The following is a 24,872-nucleotide window of genomic DNA, read 5'->3' on the forward strand; positions in this document are numbered from 1 at the left end:
AGGTCCCCTCCACCATGCAGCCCTCGCTCTAGTCTCCTGTGATGACAGAAATACCCAGTTACATCTCTCTTTTAAATGGTTCTCTCCCTCCTCTGTCTTCACAGAGCTGTCCTTTGAAATTTTTCACTAATTTTTTCCTTTTGTTTCGTCTTCTCAGCATTCTAGTGCAATATTCAGAGTCTCCTTTAACATCCATCTAGATGTCTTCAAAATTTCTTGGCAGAGACTGGAAGAGACAACAGAGGCAGAATGTCTCCATGGCACCCTTCTGCCACATTCAAGACCTAACAGTTGCCATCGAAATGACACCAACTCAAGCTGATCCTCTGGTTGGTTTTCAGAGCAGTTAATCTCAGGGGAGATTGCCTATTTTCTCCCGTGAAGCAGCTAGTGGCTGCAAACCACATGCCTTCAGGATTGCTGGCCACCAGAGACCCAGTAGTAAAATCATGCTCTAAGATTGTCAATGGATGATTCTCCAGAAGTAGATTGTTCTGTTGTTGCTGGTGCCACTGAGTTGAGTAGAACTCACAGCAACACTATGAACCACTGAACCCTGTTCTATCCTGTTCTATCTTCATCATTCTGATACACTTGAGCCCATTCCTGCAGTCCTTGTGTCAATCCATTTCACTGAGGGTCTTCGCCTCTTTCTCTACCTTTCCCAGCACGATGTCCTTCTCCAAGGATAGCCTCTCTTAGCAACATGTCCAAAATATAAGAAATGAAACTTTACCTCCATGGAGCACCGTGCCAGCACATTTCTCAAGAGACAGCTGTTTTTTTCTGCAGTTCATCAGAGCTCAGACCTAAAAGAAAGGCCTGAAAATCAACTTTAGGAGAACCACGTATTGAAAATTCTATGGGGAACAATCGTATGATAAATCATATGGAGTTAGCATGAGTTGGAATAATTTCCATAACAACTGCTTTGTTTTTAATGTGACGAAAGGATGCCTGCCGTTGGAAGCATTCTATCGCTCTTCTCTTCCTCAGCTTAGACTCCCTACTGGAATCCTCTGCTCACGCAAACAAAAGCTCTGCATAACTTATCCCCATAATAGTTTCAGAGCCTCCTCTCACTTCCATCATGACCCCCTAAGCAGTGCTATCAGATGCTTCCTCCCAGGCATTTTCCTGAAAAGAGTTCTGGTAAATAGAATTTTCTGCATCTTGTAAAATTTCCAGGAACAGTTTAGCATTCCTTATAGATCGCTGGCTAGCCCCTAAGCCAAATCTTGTCTCCAACAGCTCAGCACTGAGCTGCAGCCTGGGGCACAGCCCAGGGCCACCGGGCTTCAGGTGGCTTTGGCTGAGCAAGGTGGGTTCTGTGTGTTTCAGCCCAGCCCCAAACTCTAGGCAGGACATGTGATAGTCCTCTTTTGGCATCCTGATTGGAAAGGTGGATGCATGCGAAAGTCACTTGCATTTCTTGCCTCCTTGTCTCCAAAGCAGCAAATTAGAGTTTAATATGAGAGAAACTGGGCAGGAGAACTGCCAATTATGTTATCTTAATTCAAGGTTGCTAAGTAGAAGAGGCTTGAACTGTTTCCATTTTTAAACAAAATGAAACTTTAATGTTAATCCCGACCTTGAAAAGAAATAAATGTTTAAAAGGATTAAAAATTAAAAGAATAAAAAGGCTTTCTTCCTTATAATTTATACCCAACAATTGTGTTAAATCAAGTCCTCTCCCCAAATGTTTCTATTATCAGAAACCTTGGAGCAGATTTCAACATGCTGTGACCCTCTATGACAGTCATAACTGCCCCAGAGGTTTTCTAGACGTGCTCCAGTGGCTTTCTGCATTGTAGCTGTGTGCTGTCCAGTCAGAACTGACTCACAGCTGACCCTCCAGCAGATTTTCAAAGGCTGTAAATTGCATGGGAGGAGAGTGTTCATCTTTCTCCATAGAGCAGCTGGTGGATTCCAACCACCTGCCTTTGGCTTGGCAGCACAGCTTCTTACTATTAGGCCACCACAGCTCCCAATAGAGAAATGGTTTTGTCGGTTATATTTACAGAAGCAGATCACTACAGCTATTGTGTTTCCATGTAGCTACTGGCTGGGTTCCAAAACCAACTTTTTGGTGGGTACTTGAGCACCTAACCGTGCACAATCAAGGCCCCTTCCAGGTATACTGAGGCTATTTCCCTATTCGCATTGGACCCCAAACTTGTTCTTTCATTGTCAAGCCTAGGTGAGTCACCTTGTGGCTTTCCACAGACACACCAAGTTCCCAGGTTTCCTCCTTACCCACTACCATGGCATCTGTTGTGACGTTTGAAGCTTTATCCATTTGTCCTCAGCAATTCCGGATGGATGTTATTTAACAATTTCTTTTTAAATTATTACATTGTTCACCTTTCAACACCTGCAAATACTCTAGAACATTCAATCTATTCCAATTATCTCACTATTAGCATTTTTAGTGTCCCTGTCTGCTAATAAGCGAAGAGCTGTGGATTGAGGTAATCCCTTCAGAAGCAAAGTTATTTTGTACATTGCCATAACCATTGCAGAATTCTGGCTCCACTCCACCAACCTCATACAAGCGTGAAGAGAATGAATAAGAGTTGCATGCTTTGCAACCACAGAAAATAATTCTGGTTTATCCTTCACTACAAATAGATTATCCATTCCTTTATACCTGGATTTAAAATGCAAGGACCATAATGGTGAAGAATTTTTTTTAATGACAACATTTTTGGTATAAGTACTCCTGTATGATTCACTCCGCAGGTAGGAGCAGGAAGAAGGTGGGAGAGGGATGAGAGAAAATTGGGGAGTAGGTAGGAGAAAAAGAGCAAAGAGTGGGCTGTTTTAGCCTGTTCCAGGCAAGTCCCTGGGAGGAGGCACATCTCAAAGTCTCCTCTTTCTTCTTCAAGACAGAGGAGCTTTGCATTTCCCGCTTTCCCATCCCTTTTACCCCCAACTACTGCTGTGATTTTAGACCTCATTTGGGGTGGGGATGTGTTCTGTCTGCTCTTTCAGGAACCCGTGAGAGCATACACCTTTCTATACCCATCCTTCAGGGAGAGCTACGAGCAAAGAGGAAAGGTGGCTTGGTGATTCATCCGTGACTTTTCCTTCAGTCTGAAGAGGAATGAGAAAAACTACACACACACACACACACACACACGTATGATAAATATGAGAAAAACTACACACACACACACACACACACACACACACACACACACGTATGATAAATACAATGTTAAACTGCAACTCATTTTGGAGCGAAAACAAAAACCCCACATAATTTTTTTTAGACTAAGATTATGCTTTTAGTACTTATTTGAGATCAAAAAGTCCTTCTATGAAAAATATGTCCTGTAGAATGTTAGGAGGTTTGAGTTTATTTCTTTCTTAATCCATCATTTAGCAAAATTTAAAAGTTAACTGCCTTACATATTATATAAATATACAATTTTTTTCCAATTTTACTAATTTGAAAAATGTTCTAATTTTATTCATAGCTTTTGAATGACATCATGCTGGGCAAAGTAGAAGGTCAGCAAACAAAGGTAAGATTCTCAATGAAATGGGTTGACACAGTAACTGCAACAGTGGTCTTGAGCATGGCAGCAATTATCAGGACAGCACAAAGATGGTGCAAGGATTGTGAGGACAGGGCAAATATTCCTTCTGTGACAGGATCACTATGTGTTGTAGTCAACTTGATGGCATCCAGCAAACTCTGTGGCCCAATGGTAAGAATCTGCGCTGCAAAAGCAAAGGCACACGGTTCAAATCCACCAGCTGCTCTGCAGGAGAAGGATGCAGTCTTCTCCCATGTGATTTACTGGTTCTGACTCAATGACACACATGAACAACAACAATATAGTAATTTGGAAATAAGAATTATAAATCTGATAACCACTGGCCTAGAGCTTCATTTAAAAAAAATTTAAATTTATTTTAATGAAAGGTTACAGAGACTTTGGATTTCCATTCATTCAGAGCTTCATTTCTTAAGACTCCCAGGAGGGGAAGTCTGTAGTAAGTACTAACATATACCCTTGATTTAAATGCTGAGACCAGAGGGGTGTGAATGTGGACCCTACTTCAACATACTATACTTGCTTTTGTCACTCAGTGTGAATCCCTTTTTGGAGGATTCCCCCCAAATTCTCTCTTACTCTTCCAAGTCTGTTGAAGACAAAGCAACTGTAATTGGCTGCTAAAACCTCTTGGTTTGAACCCATCAGTGGCACTGCAGAAGCTAGTCCTGGCAATCTGCTTCCACAGAGATTAAGGTTAAAAAACCCCAAACCTGTGGAGTCCAATTCTAGGCTGTGATATATGGGGACACCATCAGTTTAAACTGACTCAACCATAGTAAGTTTCTGGTTTTGTTCTGTTGTATTCCCCACTCCTTAACTTCTCTTGGATCTCCTCTCAAGTCGAAGACAGCATTACACAGTTAGAGAGAGGCTCATTTGTGCAAGTAAGATGCAGATGCTCCAGGTCTTTCCAGGATTTGACATAATGGCTAGCCTCAGTTACGAATCTCTGCCTTTGGGGCCTGGTACAGTTGCCTAGCCCTTCTGACTTCCCTCCTTTGTATCCTTTTGCTCCCCCGCCCTTTCTGCCCAGAGCTGCCCTCCACCGGAACCTATGCAGTCCACCTGCACACAGTCACATCTATCAAACTACCATGGAATGAGTGGGAGCAGTTGCAGTTAAGGCTCTGAAATTGAAGAGGGCAGTTCTAGATGGATGCACGTTTGAACTTTCAACCTTTTAACTAGCAGACAAGTACTTAACTGTTGCACCATTAAAGCAACTTAACACATAATGCTAAAGTCATTAATTAAAAGACCATGTGATTTCATCTTTTGTTGTCTGCCCCTTGGTAACTGTTGAAACTAGAGTCTTGACAAGACTAATTGAATTCTCAAGAAGTGGGTAGACTTTTCTCATAAAAGCTGCAGTGTGTGAAGGCTTAATCTCAGATTAAAAAATAAAAAGATACTTGAGCAGGTTTCCTCTTTTGAGCAAATAGTAAGGTTTCATGATATTTGGTGACTTTTCTATCTGATTTACTTAGTGGGCTGCCTAAACTGTTTGAAGACTTAACCAGATAACTGCATAAGGAACGCATCTTTGTGCCTATGCAAATGTAGCTTTTGCCATGTTCTTGTTAGGTGGCACTCAGAACATCTCAGTGAACAGAAGGGAGCATTGCCCAGTCCTGAACTATGGTCATGACTGTTACTACATTTGAGCCCAGCCGAGTCTTATGTTACCAAACATGACGTCCTTTAGGAACTGATCCCTCCTGATAAAGTGTCTAAAGTAAAAGAGACAAAGTCTCACCTCTTCACATTTAAGGGACATTCTGGCTGTACCTTTTGCAAGATAAATTTGGTCATTCTTCTGGCATTCTTCTCAATAGTCAGAGTCTCAAAGGCATCACTTTTTCATCACTTTTCCCTATTCAGATTTTGTGTAGGAAGCAATTGAAAATACCACAAGTTAGGTTAGCTGCTCTTTAGTCCTCTAAATTTGCTTTTAACACTTTTTAAGTGATCTTTCGCAGCAGATCTGCCCAATACAATACCTTGTTTGATTTCTTGGCTGCTGCTTCCATAGGCATTGATGTGGATCCAAGCAGAATGAAATTCTTAACAATGTTGGAAGTGCTCCCTCGTCTGTATCAAGCAATTTGGAAAATAGCTACCAGTCAACTGACTGCAAAAGATCCATATTTGTCCTCATTCCAGAGAAGAGGTGATATTTTGTCATATGAACCTACTATCAATCACCATAATAGAACTTTATCAAACAACCACAAAACTTTATTGGGAATACCACAGTAAACTTTTAGCTTGGATGATTCATGCTGGGCTAAAATGGGGAGCTGTTGGGTGTCTCAATTGAGCTTGTTCACACTTGTGGGGCTCAGCAGACATCAGCTAACCTAGGATGGCTTTGATAGTACTGACTCAGCTCTGAGGCATATGGATACAGGGAAGAATAAAAAGTCAGCACTTGTAGCCAATCTGGTAACTTAGTGGAAAGGACTTGAACTGCCAATGCAAAAGTACCTAGTTTGAAATACCAGCTGCTCTGTGGGAAAAACGTATGTAATCTCCTTCTGTGAGATTTACTTCCTCTGAAAACCTGTTGGAGGGTTGCTATGGGTTGATGATACATGGCTGCAGGTTATTGAATAACAATGCAGCTGTAGAGAGCTCTGGTGGCCTACTGATAAGGAATTGTACTATCAACCCAAGGCAAGCAGTTCAAACCACCAGTTGCTCTGTGGGAGAAAGATGGGAAACTTTTTCTCATGCCATTAACTGCCTCTAAAAAATATGCTGGAGAGTCAACCATGAGTCAGTTCTGACTCAATGGTAACATAACAATGTAACAAGTGCTGATAACACAGATACGGTAATAATGGGTGGCTTTTTTATTTTCTCTTCTTTAGCAGGCTTGCAGTTAAAATTCAAGGTTGTCTGCTTTGTAGGAATGTCCTGCCCTCAGTTTCTCTACCATTCTTCTTGGTGTTCCTTGAAAACCTCCATACGACATCTTTCTTTCCCCATTTGTACTTGTTTCTCTGTGCCTAGTGGAGTTCTAGTGCTAAGAAGCTGCACTGCAATCCCAAAGGCACATGGTTCAATTCCATCAGCTGTTTCGGGGAGGATAAACAATCTCCTCTCATGTGATTTACTGCCTCTGAAAACCCACTGGAGGGTAAACTATGAGTTGGTTCTGACTTAATGCCAAACAACAACAACAGTAATCTTTGAATATGTCTTGCTATCAACACTGTTGGCACCAACAGTCAGGAAATCAAAGGCAAATTGCATTATATGAATCTGCTGACAGGGACCTTTCCATCATACTGAGAAGTAACCATGTCAGTCCAGACATTAAGGCGCTTCTAATCCAGTCCATAGTCTTTACAATTACTTGCTATGCATTAGAGAGCTGGACAATGACTAAGGATGACAGAAGAAGAATTGATACCTTTGAATTATGGTGCTGTAGAAGAGCTTGAACATACCATGGTCCACCAAGAAAACAAATAAGCCTGTCTTGGAGAGGGTGAAAACAAGTTTCTCCTTGGAGGCTAGGATTTTGAAGGTCTGTCTGACATATTTTGGGCATATGGCCAGGAGGGACCAAACCTTGGAAAAGGACATCATGCTCAGAAGGTTGGAGGAACAGTGCAGGAGAGAAAGACCCAGGATGAGATGAATTGATACAGTAACCAGACCAATGGGAATAGGTGAGACTGGCACAGGACAGGGCAGGCTTCAGAGCTGTTGTCTATAGGGTCACTACGAGCTGCAGGCAACTTGACGGCACACAACAACAACAACAACATTATAAATATTAGTATGTTTTAAAAGTGGTGCTGTTGTTAGGTGCTGTGGAATTGAGTATGATCCATAGTGACCCTATGAATAACAGATCTGAACCCTGTCCTATCCTGTGCCATCCTCACACCTCCTAACACATTAGAGCCCATTGCAGCCATCACTGTGTCAACCCACAGGGTGGAAGGACTTCCTCTCTTTCATTGACCCTCCATCTTTCCAAGCATCATGTTCCTTTCCAAGGAATAGCTCCTCCTAGCAACATGCCCAAATTATGTGAGGTGAAGCCTCATCATCTTTGCCTCCAAAGAGCATTCTAGCTGCACACTCTCCAAAATATATTTGTTTTGTTCTTTTTGCATTTGATATAATGTTTGGAACTCTTCTCTAACATCACAACTCAAAGGCATCAAATTTTTTCTATTATACTTATTCATTGTCCAGCTCTCAGATAGACAGCAAATGATTGGAAAGCCCAAGTCCTGAATCACATGCACCCTAGCCTCAAACTGACATCATTACTCCTCAATAGTTTGGAGACTCCCTAACTGCAGACTTTCTCACCACAATATGTCTTTTGATTTCCTGACTGCTGGTACCAATGGTGCTAATTGTGGATCTAAGCAAGATGAACCTGTTGACAGTTTTAATCTTTTTTCTATCCATCATGATGCTGCGTAATGGTCCAGTGGTAAGAATCTTTGTTTTCTTAATATTGAGATAAATCCATATTGAAAACTGTATTACTTATCTGTCTGAAAACAATCAACTGATTTTTACATACCAAGACCTACCCACCAGATCTTGTTTGCCCACACAGAGGCTCCCACCCAAGCTGATTATAAATGAGATCAGGTACAGTTAGTTAATCAGCTTGATTGCTAACACAATTTAGAAATGTCCAAACAGTTTACCTCGGCTTTCAAGTAAATCACAAACATTTACCCACCAGGATCCAACTTGGTCAAGCTAAAGCTCACATCATTGCTGATATAAGATGGATCCTGGATGAAAGTAAGGATTACCAAAATAATGCTTATTTGTGCTTTATTGAATATGTAAAGGCATTTGACTGTGTGGATCATGACAATCTGTGGCTGACAGTGAGAAAAATAGAAATCCCAGAGCACTTAATAGTGCTCATAAGGAAACTACACCTGGAGCAAACAGAGCAGGGGAGCACCGCATGGTTTGGAATTGGGAAGGGAGTGTGTCAGGGATGCATTCTATCTCCATACATGCTCAATCTATAAAGTGATAAAATCATCCTAGAAACTGGACTTTGTGAAGTGGAATGTGACATCAGGACTGGAGGGAGACTCCTCAATAACCTGCAGATGTTAAGCAGATGACACTACCTTACTTGCTGAGAGTGACGAGGATTTGAAGCACCTGTTGCAGAAGATCAAGGAATGGAGCCTTCAATATGGATTGTGTCTCAATATCGAGAAAACAAAGATTCTTATTGGACCTGTGTCCAATAGGCAGTGTCTTGATGGATGGAGAGGAGATTGAAACTGTCAACAACTCATCTTGCTTGGATCCTTAATTAACACCCATCACACCAGCAGTAAGGAAATAAGGAGACACATTGCAATGGGGAATTCTGCAGTTAGAGACCTTTCCAAATTATTGAGTAGAAATGATGTCAGTTTGAGGACTAAGGTGCATCTGATTCAGGTCTTGGTCTTTCCAATTACTAAGTATGCCTCTGAGACCTGGACAATGAATAAGGATGATAGAAAAAGAATCAATGCCATTTTTAGCTATAGGGTTGGAGAAGAGCACTGAACATTCCATGGACAGCCAAGAAAATGATAAGGCTTTGCCTCACATACTTTGGACACATTACTAGGAAGTGCTATTCCTTAGAGAGAGACATGATGTTGGGAAGGGCGGAAGGTCTGCGAAGGAGAGGAAGACCCTCAACCAGGTGAATTGACAAGATGATTGCTCTTGTGTGTCAGGAAGCGTGAGGCGCAGGACAGGACTGGGTTCAGATCTTTTGTTCATAGGGTCCCTATGAGTAGTAATTGACTTGATGGCTCCTAACAATAACAACAACATTCCTTATCTTCTGTAACAAGCACTTCAAGTCCTCCTCACCTTCAGCAAAGCAAGACTGTGTCATCTACATAACACAGATGACCGATGAGTTACCCCTCCAGTCCTGATGCCAAAGTTCTCTTCATAGAGTCCAGCTTCTCAAATCATTTGCTCAGCATACAGATTGAATAGGTATGGAGATAGAATACAACTCTGACACATTCCTTTCATAATTTTAAACCATGGAGTCTTCTCTTGCTTTGTTCACACAACAGCCTCCTCGTCTATGTATAGGTTTTTCATAAGCACAATTAAGTGCTCTGGTATTCCCTTTCTTCTCAGTGTTAGCCATAACTTGTTATGTTCCACACAGTTAAATACCTTTTCAAAGTCAGTAAAGTATAATAGACATTCTAAATTGTCAGGTTGTTGTGTTTAGGGAGAAAATTTTTCTAATTGTTACAGCACTTGTGTGTCAGTTTGCTGTACTGAGATAACTTGTTGGTTTCTGTGACAAAAGCAACAACAACAATCATATTCCATATGATTCCTTATGAGACTGAGTTGCTCACTGCTCTCAGTCTCTCCCAAGTCATGGAAACCCAAGGAAGGAAGGGGTTGGAGCAAAGTGGTGAGAATGAGTAGGGCCTAAGTCACAGAGTTGCAGAATTTGGTGGGTTGAAGGAGGAGGTAAAGGAAATGGGAACCTGAAAATACAGGGTAATGGTATGCATAGTCCAATGATGATTAATTTTCTAAAACATAATGAATAATTGTATATAAACACAATGTGAATGAAGAATAGTGTGAACCAGTGCATACAAACCTTGTAGACAAACCAATATAAAACACATTTATATAAAGAAATTTTAAAAATCTTAAAAATAGTAAAAAAACAAAGAAAAAGAAAAATGCTGCTGCATTCATAGTAAAAAAGCCTTGAAATACAATGTTGTGAGTGATAGAATTATTTTCCATATGCATACAAGTAAGACGTGTTAATGTTACTTTAATTCAAGTATGTGTTCTTACATCTAGAGCCAAAGAGGGAGAAATTTAAATTTTTTACCAAGTCTTGCAGTCTGAAATTGACCAAACATGCAATCAAGATTCTTTAATGATAATTGGTGACAGGAATGCTAAAGTTGGAAACACTGAAGAAGAAATAGTAATTGGAAAATATGGGTTCTGTGATAGAAATGGGACTAGAAGTAGAATGACCAAATTTTGTATTTTCATTGATTTATTCATTTTCATTACAAATACCTTTTTTAAAAAGCAAAAATGGTGACTTTATATATGGACTTCACCTTATGGTCTGCATGAGAATCAGACTGACTATATCTGTGGAAGGAATCGTTGGAGAAGTTCAATATCAGCAGTTGAAATAGGCCAGGGTGGATTGTGGGTCAGACCATCGGTTACTCACATGCAAGTTCATATTGAATCAGAAGAAAATGAAAATTAGTTCACAAAACCCAACATATGATCTTGAATCTATTCCACCCGAATTTTAAAATCATCTTAAGAATAGATTTGAAACACTGAACACCAAAGATCAAAGACCAGATGATTTGTGGGATGATATGAAGGATATCATCCATGAAGAAGGCAAAAGGTCATTACAAATACAGGGTCGGGGGGGGGGACCACAATGGATGTCAGAAGAGACTAAAAATTGCACTAGAGCTTTGAGAAACCAAAACAAAGGGAAAATATGCCAAAGTAATTGAGCTGAACAAAAGATCCCAATGGTAGCTCTGAGAAGACAAAGAAAAGTACTGTAGTGAAATGTGCAGAAAGCAGGAATTGAAGAATACAAAGGGAAGAACTCACTCTGCATTTCTCAAGCTGAGAGAACTGAAAAACAAATTTAAGCCTCAAGTCACAATATTGAAAGGTGCTATGGCTATTATATTGAATGACCCAGAAAGCATCAAACGAAGATAAATAAAGAAATGACTGATACTGAAAAATTTCAGAAAATACCATAAAAACAGAAGCCAAAGGTAATGAAGGAGGAAGTATAAGCTGCATTGAAAACATTGGCAAAATATAAGGTCCCGGGAATCAATGGGATACCAGTCGATTTGTTTCAATTAACAGATACAGCCTTGGATGAGCTCACCAGTCTGTGATAGGAAATTTGGAAGACAGCTATCTGGCCAACAGATTGGAAGAGGTCCATATTTGTTCCCATTCCCAAGAAAGGTGATCCAGCTGAATGTGAAGACTACAAAAAAAAAATCATTAATATCACTTGCAAGCAAATTACTCCTGAAGATTATTCAAAAAACGGCTAGAACAGTACATAGATAGGGGACTACCAGAAATTCAGGTGGAATTTAGTGGAGACTGTGGCACCAGGAATATCATTGCTGATGTCAGATGGATCCTGGCTAAAAGTAAAGAATTTCTGAGTAGGTAAAATTACATGTTTTCTAAATCTATAATTTCCAGTGTTCGTGTGTATATTTTTATACCACTCCATTTTATAAAATTGATTTGTATATAACCATCCTTACACACTGTACTTTATCCAAGTACATTGTGCCCCACATGGCCAGGAGAGATTGTCCTTGGGGAAGGACTTCATGCTCAGAAGGGTGGACGGACAGCCCAGGAGAGGGAGACCTAGGATTAAATGGATTGTGGGGGTTGGTGTGTCAGAGTCAATGAGACTGGTTTAGCACAGAAAAGGGTTCAGAGGTGCTGTACATAGGGTCGATATACATCACAAGTGACTCAATGGCATATAAAAACAACATACTATGACAGGTTTGGAAGCATGAGTGGCATCTACTTCATAAATAACATGCCTTTGGAAACCCTATGAACTTCGATAAATGTCAATAGTTGTAGAGAGGCTTCAGGCCTCTTGTTCATAGAGTCACTAGGAGTCGTGCTCAACTCGAAAGCAATCAACAACAACAACAATCATGCCCCGTACAATATCTCATACACACTGTTGTTGTTAGATTCCATCGATTCAAGTACAACCCGTACCAACTCTGTGAGCAATAGATTTGATCCCTATCCCAGCCTGTGTTGTTCTTATACTTCCTGACACACATTGTGGCAGTCACTATGTAAATCCACCTTTTTGAAGGAGCGTCTTTTCTCTTTTTCCAATCTCACTAAATTGTGCCAAGAAATCTGGAGGACAGCCAGCTTGTCAACTGACTAGAAGAGATCTATATTTGTTCCCATTCCAGAGAAAGGTGGCCTTGAGAGAGTGTGGACATTATAGAACAATATTGTTAATGTCACATGAAAGCAAGATTCTGCTGAAAATTATCCAAAAACGACTGAAGCAACACATCAACAGAGAACTGCAAGATGTGCAGGCTGGATATAGAAGAGGTCATGGTACTAGGAATATTATACCTGTTATTAGATGGATCATGGCAGAAAGTAGAGAGTACCAGAAGAATGTCTACCTTTGCTTCATTGACTATGCAAAGGCTTTTAACTGTGTGGATCACAATAAGCTGTGGCTGACTCTGAGAAGAATGGGAATACCAGAACACTTGATCGTGCTAATGCAAAACCTATTCTTGGACCAAGAGGCAGTCGTCAGAACAGAGCAAGGAGACACTGCATGGTTCAAAATTGGGAAGGGGGTCTGCCAAGGATGTATTCTGTCCCCATATCTTTTCAATCTATATGCAGAACAGTCTATATGCTGGAGAAGAGTATTGAGAATACCATGGACTGCTAGGAAAACAAACAGATTTGTCCTGGAAAGGGTTAAACCGGGTGGCTCCTTGGAGGCAAGGATTCTGAGGCTCCGTCTAACATACTTTGGACATGTTGTGAGGAGAGACCGGTCATTGGAGAAGGACATCATGCTTGGGAGGATGGAGGGATAGAGCAGGAGGGGAAGGCCCTCTATGAGGTGGATTGATTCAGTGACTGGGATAATCGGGATGGGAGTGTCAGAGGCAGTGAGACTGGCACAGGACAGAGCAGAGTTTAGGGCTGTTGTACATAGGGGAGCTATGAGTCACAAGCGACTCAATGGCACATAACAACAACAATATACAGAACAGATCATCTGGGCCAATGGCACATAACAACAACAACATGCAGAACAGATCATCCGGGACACTGGGCTGTACAAGGAGGAATGTTACACCAGGATTGGTGGAAGAGTCATCAACAACCTGCATTATGCAGATGATACAACCTTGCTTGCTGCAAACGAGGTGTGCCTGAAGTGCTTGCTACAGAAGGTCAAAGACTGCAGCCTTCAATATGGATTGAAACTCAACGTCAAGAAAACAAAGATTCTCACCACTGTGCCAATTGACAGCATCAGTATGAATGGTGAAGAGATTGAGATAGTTGACAGTTTTAGTTTGCTTGGCTCCACTCTTGGTACCAGCAGTCAGGAAATCAAGAGACAAATTGCATTGGGAAAGTCAGATATCAGGGACCTCTCTAGAATACTGAAGAGCAGCAATATCACGCTGGAGACTGTTTCACCTGATCTGAGCCATCATCTTTACAATCGTGTGCTATGCATCGGAAAGCTGGACAGTGACTAGGGATGACAGAAAGAGAATTAATGTCTTTGAGCTGTGCTGTTGGGGAAGAGTTTTGAATATACCATGGACCGCTAGGAGAACAAACAGGGTTGTCCTGGAGAGGGTGAAGCTGGAATGCTCCTTAGAGTCAGGATTCTGAAGCTTCATTCTTATTCCCCACTCTCCCCTTTCAACCTCCACCATCCCAGTGATCATCTCTTCTTCCCCTTTCCACCCTTCCTTCCCCACACTTTTTTCTTATATGCAATAGTTTATCTTGTATCTTATTTATGTACATTGTATTATACCCAAACCTTCATCCACCTCATGCTTAATAGAACCCTTCCTATACACTGTATTTTGTGCAATCAACTTACTTTGATCACATTGCCAGGAGGAACCAGTTCTTGGACAAGGACACCATGCTTGGAAGAGTGGAGAGGCAGCACAGGAGAGGAAGACCCAGGGTGAGATGGATTGACTCAATGACTGGAGATATGAGATTAGGTCTGTTGGTGATGATAAGACTGGCTCAGGATAAGGCAGGGCTCAGAGCTATTGTACAGAGAGTTGTAATGAGTTACAGGTGACTCAGTGGCTCAGTCAAGGACTGCAGTATGGACTGAGGCTCAATGTCAAGAAGACAAAGATTCTCACCACTGGACCAATTGGTAGCATCAGGATGGATGGCGAAGAGATTGAGATTGTTCACAGCTTCAGTTTGCTCGGCTCCACGGTCAACACTCTTGGCACCAGCAGCCAGGAAATAAATAAAATGTATGGCGATGGGAAAGTCTGCTGTTAGGGACCTCTCTAAAGTACTCAACAGCAACGGTGTCTCTCTGGAGACTAAGGTATGCCTGATACAGGCCATGGACTTTGCAATCACTTGTTATGCATCAGAGAGTTGGACAATGACTAGGGAGGATAGAAGGAGAATTGATGCCTTTGAGCTGTGGTGCTGGAGAAGAGTATTGAATGTACCCTGGACTGCCAAGAAAACAAACAGATTCATCCTAGAGAGGGTTAAACCAGGCTACTCCTTGGAGGCAAGGATTCTGGGGCTTCGTCTGACATACTTTGGACATGTTGTAAGGAGAGACAGGTCCTTGGAGAGGGACATCATGCTTGGTAGGGTGGAGAGACAGTGCAGGAGGGGAAGACCCTCTATGAAGTGGATTGATTCAGTGACTGGGGTAATTGGGATGGGTGTGTCAGAGGCCATGCGATTGGCACAGGATAGAGCAGGGTTTAGGGCTGTTGTACATAGGGTCGCTGTGAGTCGCAAATGACTCGACGGCACATAACGACAACATTACACCATCTCTTCAAGTTCCCATTAAAAAAAATAGTGTATAAGTGACACAAATTTGGCAGAAAATATTTCTGTATACATATTCATATAGGCTGTTTACATATAGTAGAATCAAGAGAGGGAAAAGTTACGTAAATTCCTTAATCATAACCAAACACACAGAGAATTCTGGCCCTAAGACCTTAGAGACATAGTCTCAGGAGATCTTAAGGCCTCTGGGTGCACCACAATCCACAAAGACAATGTTTTTCATTCTACTTTGGTGAATATAACTGGAGTCTTAAAAGCTTGTGAAAAACCTCCTAATGTGCAAATATTGATCTCTTTCTGTACAAAACAAGAAGAGTGAAGAAAATCAAAGACACATAGAACTAATTAACAGAAAGGACCAATGGACCATGAGAACCTCAACTCACATATTCCTAAAACCAGAAAAACTCAGTGATGCCTGACTGCACTCAAATCACACTAAAAACGATCACTGTAGAGGGTGCTGGACAAAGTGGAGTGGGGGAAAGAGAAGCAAAACTCAAAACTAGAAAAATGGCCAGGCTTACTGGCCTACTAGAAACTGCTGAAACTCTGAAACCATGACCCTTCATGACGCCTTTGAACCTGGAGCAAGCCTCACCACTGAGGTTCAGCTTTCAGTCAAACAGTGGACAGGCCTTGTCTCTAGGCGAGTGCTGACTATCCCATGGATGGCGAAAGAACAAATAGTGCAACCAGAGTGCTCCGCAGAGGCAAGGATGGAGAAGCTTCTTCTCACATACTTGGAGCATGTTGTTAGGACAAGTTATTCCTTGGAGAGGGATGTCATGTTTAGAAAGGGGTAGGGTCAGTGAAAGAGAGGAAGAGCCTCAATAAGATGGACTGACAGAGTGACTGCTTCAATGGGCAAGTGTGTCAGAGATGATGAAGATGGCGCAGTACAGTAGATGGTTCAGAACCATTGTTCATTCAATGGCACCTAATAATATGTCTTCAGAAAGAGGCAGCATTTGGAAAAAGACATTATGCTGGGAAAGGTAGATGGTCAATGAGAGAGAATGACTGTCAGCAAGATGGACTGACATCGTGGCTAACAATGGGCCAAAGCACATCAGAGGTCATGAGGGTGGTGCTCGATAAGCAAGGTTCCTATGCTGTTCATAGGGTGCTCTGCGTCATAATTGACTTGATGACACCTAACAATAATGACAACAAAATACAGTGAACAATAACACCAGGGAGTTACCTGCTTCTTAGAAAATAAAAATGGTAAGGAAAAAAAGAATGACGGTCATTTCTTAACAGCAACATTGTTCCATCCTTTCACTTACCTGTCACGCACCTGCACATTCCCAAAAGGCAGACCTATGAGATTTGTGTATGTTTGGAGTGAGTATTAGTAAACGACAATGTCTTCCTGGGATCTCTCAAGCCTTGCAGTGTGGAGACAGCCCAGTGTTAGTGTTTACGTGAGTAAAGGTACACTTTCCATACCCACACACAGGCATTTGTCAAGTGTTTACAGCTAGATGACTCCAACTCCAGCAGCACATCTGTCACCCTAGTTTTGCACAGCTGTGTTATTATAGCAGCACAGTTCTGCCGCTTCCCCACCACCTTCTACAGAGTGTCTAGAGAGTTGGTGGTAACATTTGTAAATGCAGATGCTACTCTCATGGCAGTGAGATCAAAACAGGGAAGCTGGGCCTCCTACGGAGAGTGAGGCACTGGTGATGGGTGACTTGGGTTCATTTCTAGGCTCAGCATTTTGGCACTCTTTGATTTCAAGTGTGTGAAGCCAACTTATAGCGGAGGGGGACTCCAGGAATCTAAAAAAAGGACCGTGGCAGGGCCTCAGGAAGGAACCATGTCAGGAACGGACCAGGATGAGCAGGCTTCTATACCTGCTTCTCCTCACAGTCTCTCTCTGGGTCGGATTCACTGGTCCCTGTCCATACAGCAGGCAGAAGATGTGTGCCTGCATGTCCTGGTTTACACAATATGGGTCCAACCATATGTACCATCAGTTGTAAATTCTTTCTTTAGCATCCACTTTTATGCCAGTGGAAAGTAACATAGGCCAAGAACGGATGCTGTGAACCCATGTCAGCTGCTGTTGAGTTGATTCTGACTGGTACCCACGTATGTTGGAGTACTGCTATGCCCCATGGGGTCTATGCTATGCAATGGCTGCTCTTTCTAAAGAAGATTACCAGTTTTTTCTTCCAAGGTGCTTCCAGGTGGGCTTAAGCCACCTGACTTTTGGTTGACTGTTTGTACATCCCAAAGACACCAGTACCGGGATACCTAGCATATGCATTACTGTGGGCAAGTTACCTGACATCTCAGAATGTGTTTCTTTATGGAGATGTTAGACTTCCCTTCTCTGGACTGTTTTAAAAATGAATCATTTCAACAAAGAAAGGAGGGAATAAATAATGAACACTGTATTCAAAGAGATGAAGGAAAGAACTGTTTAAAAGGAATCTATGATTAGGCATATTCTTTGTATGACAACAGTCCAGAGTAAGAGGCACATAGCAAAGCGGACTCAGGGAGGGGTTAGGTGTGAAAAGAAGGTAATCACAAAACATTGAATTAATTTTTTTTAAATGAACTGGGGGGAGGGCAGATGTAGGAAGGAAAATGTCCAACCATGAATGAATGAAAATCTAACTTTTCTGTAAACTTTTGTTAAAATCACAATGGTGTATTACACAGCATTGAAAACTTGTGAAACGCTACACCTGAGGAGGAAAGGCCACCAGCTGCTCCACGGGAGGATAGGTAATCTCCCATTCAATTAATGGCCTCCTGAAAACCCACTGGAGGGTCAGCTATGGGTTATCTGACTTGATGGTACACAACAACAACAATATTAGAAGCCCTAGTGGCCCAGTAAACAATCTGTGTTATGCGAATGACACAACCTTGCTTGTAAAAAGTGAAGAGGACTTAAAGGACTTGGTGCAGAAGATAAAAGATTACAACCTTAAATATTGATTACATTTCAACATGAAGAAACAAAAATCCTCACCACTGGACCAACAGGCACCACAGTGCTAGATGGATAAAAGTCTGAACTTGACAATGATTTCATTTTACTAAGATACACAATCACCACTCTTGATGGCAGCAATTAAGAAATCAAAAGATAGCAAGATGGCAGCAGAGGCAGAGACAATGTGGTGAGCTGAGGGAGCACTTGGAACAGGGCCACTATGGCCTTCTACAGACTCCTGTTTAATGATAATTGAACAGTTAAACAGTTGATGACTGGTTTTCAGTGAGGATTGAGGTTCAACAAGAGGAATTCAAGGATTCCCAAGGAAGAATGGGTGAGTGCCGCAGCTCCCAACCCCCTACTGCAGAGCCCACACTGCGCTTCACCGCAGCCGCAGCTCCATGAAGCTCCCACAGCCGGAACCTATGGAATCCCTCACCCAGGATGGAGAGTGGGCTCAGGGCCTCCCCAGGACTGGTACAGCAGAGTCGCCACTCTGCAGCAAAGGGGACTTGTTCTGGGGAGAATTCTTGGAGCCAAAATGGCAGTGGCATGGGAAGCAGGTGGCCACTGGCCTCCTGCGTGCAAGATAAAGCACGACCGCCAGCCCCCCGTGTGGGAGATGATGCGTGGGAGATGGCTTGCACCCACCGGCCACCCACATGGAAGATGGCACTCGCCCGGCAGCTGCCTGTGTGGTGAGATGGCACGCGCTCGCTGGCCACCCACCCTGGGGGATGGTGTGAACCTGCCAGCTGCCTGCACACGAGATGACGCATGCCCGCCAAGAGATGATGCGCACCCGCCGGTCACCGCACTGGGGGATGGCGCCCACCTCCTGCCCACACACGAGATGGCACGGGCCCGCCGGCCACCCACATGGGAGATAACACGTGGGAGATGGCAAACGCCCACCAGTCGCCATGCTGGGGTTTGGTGCTCACCCACCAGCCACCCACATGGAAAATACGATGCGCGCACCGCCACCCATGGGGAGGACGTGTGCCCCACCGCCTGCAGGTTTGGGTTTTCTTGGAAAACCAGAGAAGATCATCACCTATACAATGGATTGTTGAAAGTCACTGTGAGTTGTCTACTTGATAACACTTAACAGTGGCAGCATGTCCAAGAGGACTGACATCCTAAATGCACCACATATTTTGATCTGTTGAATGCTTCTGCCAAAAGATGTTTAGCCCTGGGGGCAATCTGTTCACAATTGTCAGGTTCCCTTTGCCATTTATAAAGGGGAAGGGCAGTGACACCTACTTCAAATTATAGTATGACCACTTATGAGGGGTGGGGGGTAAAAGTGGTGGTGCTGGAATTGGAGACGCTGTCCCTGGCTACACAGCCCTTGGTCAGGTGAGGGGACCAGATTGGGGTGGGGGCAATTAGAGGGGAGTGTACCAGCCAGCCCATGGGGGGTGTTAACCTGCTCGGGATGGGCTGTCTTCGGCCCTCGGCTCGGGGCGGGCCGTCATGTTCCTCTGCCCGGGGTGGGCCATCGTCGGCCCTCAGCTCGGGGTGGGCTGTCACGGCCCTGTGCCCGGGGCAGGTTGTCTTTGGCCCTCAGCTAGGGGCGAGCCATCATGGCCCTCAGGGTGAACTCCTCAGTCCCCAGATTGTGCCGTCTGACCCCTGGGTAGGAAAAAAAATGCCTACGGTATCCAGAGAATTTTATCTAGGCTACTTTCTGTCACCCTCTCCCCCAGTAAGCCTGAAAGCAACACCTCCAAAACCCCTCTATTTGTAACTCACAAGTTTGTTCTCTCTAGGTTTGCTCCCTTTCCTATAGGTAACCTTACCACTGAGTTTTACTTCAGACCTGACCCCGAACCCAGTGCCAATGACAAAAAGGAAATACAACTGCCAGCTGAAGAAGCAAAGGAGGATGGAGCCGCTAGGTTCAACCAGCCATCCCCACTGGACCCACCTGGGAAAACACTTTGCAGTCCAGAGGGGAGCAAATGACAGGAAAATATCTTCTAACAGAACAAGAAGGCAAGCAGCCTTAAACCAAGTTCACCAGTAAGGTGATAAAGTGTCCTCCCTTTCCCCCTTCACATCAACACCCTTGTTCAGCATGACGAAGCCAGAGAGTCGGCATCCAGTTCCCAAATCAATAGGACAGTTGATTTAATTACCATTGGAAAATGCTTGTCATTTTCCTGTAGCATCTGGTCCCCACTGGATCATTTTCATTTCCTTCACCTGCTCCCCCCACCAACCAATTTCTGCAGCTCTCCAACTGCATCCCTGCCCATCCTCACCCTTCTGCCCCCAACCCTCACCTCCTTGTACCCCCAATATGTTTTTTCCCCAATAAAAAAATTTTTTTAAAGAAATCAAAAGCTAGATACATTCCATTGGGGAAATCTCCTATCAAGTACTTCTCCAAAAGTACTAATGATGTCAGTTTAAAGACTGAAGTGTGTCTGATCCAATTACTTGCTATTTGTCTGAAAGTTCGACAATGAATAAGGTTGACAGAAGAGAAACCAATGCCATTGGAATGTTGTGTTAAAGTTGTTATTGTTGAGTATTGTAGAACTATGGGAACCAACCCATAGCTGACACTCCAGCCAGTTTTCAAAGGCAGTTAATAACATGGGAGGAGATTGCATATCTTTCACCCAAAAAGCAACTGCTGCACAGCTTCTTATCACTAGATAACCAGAGCTCCACGGACTAAATATTCCATGAATAAACAAAGTCCATCTTGGAAGATGTTCAACTAAGGTGCTTCTTAGAGGCAAACATGATGAAACTTCATCTCACATACTTTGGACATGTTATCAGGGACACTAGTTCTTGGAGAAAGACATCCTACTGGGAAAGGTGGAGGGTAAAAGAGAGGAAAACTTTCAACAAGATGGATTGATGCAGTGCTTTTAACAATAGGCTCAAGCATATCAGAGATCATGAGAATGCAGCAAGACAGGGCAAGGTTCCAAGCTGATGTCCACAGTCTCTATGAGTTATAGTCAACTTGAGAGTACCTAACATAACCAGTGGCCCAGGACTTAGCACTCAGCTGCTAACCAAAAAATCAGTAGTTCAAACTCACCAGCCATTCTGTGAGGAAAACCGAGGCTGTCTGCTTCTATACGGAGCTGGAGACTTGAAAATCTTAGGGAGCAGTTCTACTCTGCTCTAGAGGGTCAATATAAGTTATATTTGACAGAAAAACCATCTAATATTCTTATTATAAACAATCCAATAATTTAGAAGCATATTTAACAGTAACTAAAATATCCTTTATTACCTACTCCTCCAACCCTGAAAAGTCACAAGGAAATTAATTGTTACAGTTGATTTGAACAACGTGTCTTTGAGATTACACACAGCTTCTTACCATTAGGTCATTAGTTGTTGTTGTTGTTAGATGTCATTGAGTGGGATACAACTCATAATGACCCTATAAAGAACATATCTAAGCCTTGTCCTAGTCTGTGCCATCCTCTCAATCTCCGACACCCTCAAGCCCATTACAGTAGTCATTGTGTCAATTTCATGTGGTTGAGGGTCTTCCTTTCCTTCATCCCTCTCCACTTTCCTAATCATGATGTGCCTTTCCAAGAAGTATCTTCTCCTAGCAACGTTTCCAAAGTATGTTAAATGAAGCTTTATCATCTTTGCTTCCATGGAACACTCTAGCTGCAACTTCTTCATATCTGTTCTCTCTTTTGGCAGACCATGGAATATTCAGTCCTTTTCTCCAACACCACAGTTTAAAGGCATCAATTTTTCTTCTGTCTTCCTTATTCATTGTCTAGCTCTCAGATGCATAGCAAGTGATGGGGAAAGACCATGATCTGAATCAGACACATCTTAATCCTCAGCCTGACATCATTGTTCTTCACGAATTTGGAGAGGTCCCTGACTTCAGACTTTTCCACTGCAATATGTCTCCTGATCGATCTCCTGACTAAGTGTAATGATTGTGGATCCAAATAAGAGGAAATCATTAACAGTGCCAATCTTTTCTCCATCTATCACGTTATTTTGGAAGCAAGAGTGGTATCCATTTCCCAAACAACGTGCCTCAGGAAACTCTATCAACTTTGATAAATGTTATAGAAAGACTTCAGGCCTTTTCGTTCATAGGGTCCCTATGAGTCATGCTAGACTCGAAGGCAATCAACAACAATAATCATGATATTGAAGATTTGAACATTGTATTCTTTGATCTGCAGCATGCAGTTCAAGTCTTCCTCACATTCAGCAAGCAAGACTGTCGTCTGCATAACGAAAGTTATTGATGATGCACACCCATGTTTATTGCGGCTTTGTTCACAATAGCAAGGAGTTGGAAACAACCCAAGTGCCCATCAACACACGAATGGATAGAGAAGCTGTGGTACAATGGAATAATATGCTGCACTGAAAAACAAAGAACTCATGCAATATTATGCAAAATGGGTGACCCTGAGGACATTATGCTGAGTGAATTATCTCAGTCAAAAAAGAACAAATACTGCATGGTGCCACTGTTGTAAAACAAGACTGACCTTGGGGTTGGGGAGAGACGGAGAAAGATGGGTTCAATAATGTATACTGCATTGAAATAGATGGAGAAAACGGCTTAAAAGGAATATGTGATTAGGTATTTTGGTCATGACAGGAGTCTAGAGCGAAGGCTGCATGGTGGAGTGGACCTGGGGGAGGGTTTGTAAAACAATGAAAGAATTTTTCTTTTACTTTTCCAAGAGGGTAGTGTACTAGGGGGAAGGATTGGGAGGGGAGAAAAGTGCAACAATGAATGAATGGAAATCCAAAGTCTCTAAATTTTTAATGAAATTAATAATAAATTTAAATAAAACAAAAAAGAAAGTTATTGATGAGTCTTCCTCCAACTCTGACGCCACATCCTTCTTCATAGAGTCAAGCTTCTCTAATAATTTTTCAGGATACAAATGGAATAGATATGGAGAAATGATACAACCCTGGCACACACCTTTCCTAATTTTAAACCATGTCATGCTCCCTTGCTCTGTACGTACAATAGCCCATTGGTCTAGGTATAAGTTTCACAAGAGCACAATTAAGTGTTCTGGAGCTCCCATCCTTTCTACTCCTCCCAAGCATGATGTCTCTCTCCAAGGACTGGTCCCACCTTACAACATGTCCAAAGTATGTCAGACAAAGCTTCAGAATTCTTGCCTCCAAAAGCAGCCTAGTCTTACCCTCTCTATGACAAAACTGTTTGTTCTCCTAGCAGTCCTTGGTATATTCAATACTCTAGCACCACAGCTCAAAGGCATCAATTCTCCTTCTATCATCCCTAGTCATTGTCCAGCTTTCTGATGCATAGCAAGTAATTGCAAACACTATGGCCTGGATCAGGTGCACCTTAGTCTCCAGTTTATGTAGACTTATTTCTCTGGCCACTGTTTACTACTCTTTTGTGGGACTTTACCCTTGCACCTTGCTCTACAATTATGTTTTGTTAGATATGGCCAGTAACTATACACTACCAGAAAATGTTGAAGAAAAATTAAACTTCTTTTCTTACTATTCACAATTTTTCCTCAGATTATTTTAAAAGAGAGTAGTAGCAGGAAACCCAAAGAGAAGAGAGCAGAAGCAAAAATAAATGTAATCCCTTACTTTGCAAGTAGCTGAGTTAAAATGATGAGATGTCTGACCAACTTGAGTGTTGGTTGACTCCATAGAACCCAAAGTCTCAAAGAGTTCATGCTGGAATGGTTTCAACTTTACCTTCAGATATAAGAGCCCAGAATAGTGCTGAGACATTAAAGACATAGTTCAATTGACTAGTGGAAGTTTCCTGTAGTCAGTGACAACTTCATTCTAATATCTGCAAGTCCATACTGTGAATCATACAGAGCAAAAAGAAACATAACTCTGCTCTTGTGGCAGAATGAGGCTTTTTTTCATCTGCCATCTCATTCTAGAAATGGAACACTTGCCTTGTCTATGAAGACAGGATAATAGAATCAGGTCTTTAGTAAGGCAGTGAATCTGATAACACTCTATCTAACCTAGAATCATGCTAAAAGAGAAAAGCCATCCACATCCGTGCATTCATTCCACTAACATGTATTGAATGTCATGTCTTTAGGCCCTGAAGATGCAGCAACTCAACTAATGAATCTTACTATACAGTCAAAAGCTGAATAAATAAGTAAAGTGTAATGTTGTTGTTGTTGTTGTTATGTACCATCTACTTGGAACTGAGCCATAGCTAACCCTCTGGTGGGTTTTCAGAGGCAGTTAATCACACAGGAGGATATTCACCCATCCTGTGGAAAAGTCGTAGAATTGAATTGCAAGCCTTCAGGATTGCAGCACAGCTCCTTACCATTAGACCATAAGCATAACAAAAAATTTATTAGGAAAAGTAATAGGAAACATTAAAGTTAGGGATTTTCCCATTTCCAGTAGGTTAATTAGGATTGTCTCACTGAAAAAGCAACAGTTGAAATGTCTTGAAGGATATAAAGGGAGAAAGACATGTAGATACTGGGAGAAAAGAATTCCAGACAGAAAGAACAGCATGTGCAAAGGTCCTGAGGTGGAATTGTGGATAGAATATCCAAAGAGCATAAATTGGGCCACCATGGCTAGAATAGCATGGACAAGGGTGAGAGGAGGAGGTGATGAGTTCAACTAGGTCACAA

The sequence above is a fragment of the Elephantulus edwardii genome, unplaced genomic scaffold (assembly GCF_000299155.1).
Source record: "Elephantulus edwardii isolate Elephantulus edwardi_28Jun2011 unplaced genomic scaffold, EleEdw1.0 scaffold00082, whole genome shotgun sequence".
NCBI lineage: Eukaryota > Metazoa > Chordata > Mammalia > Macroscelidea > Macroscelididae > Elephantulus > Elephantulus edwardii.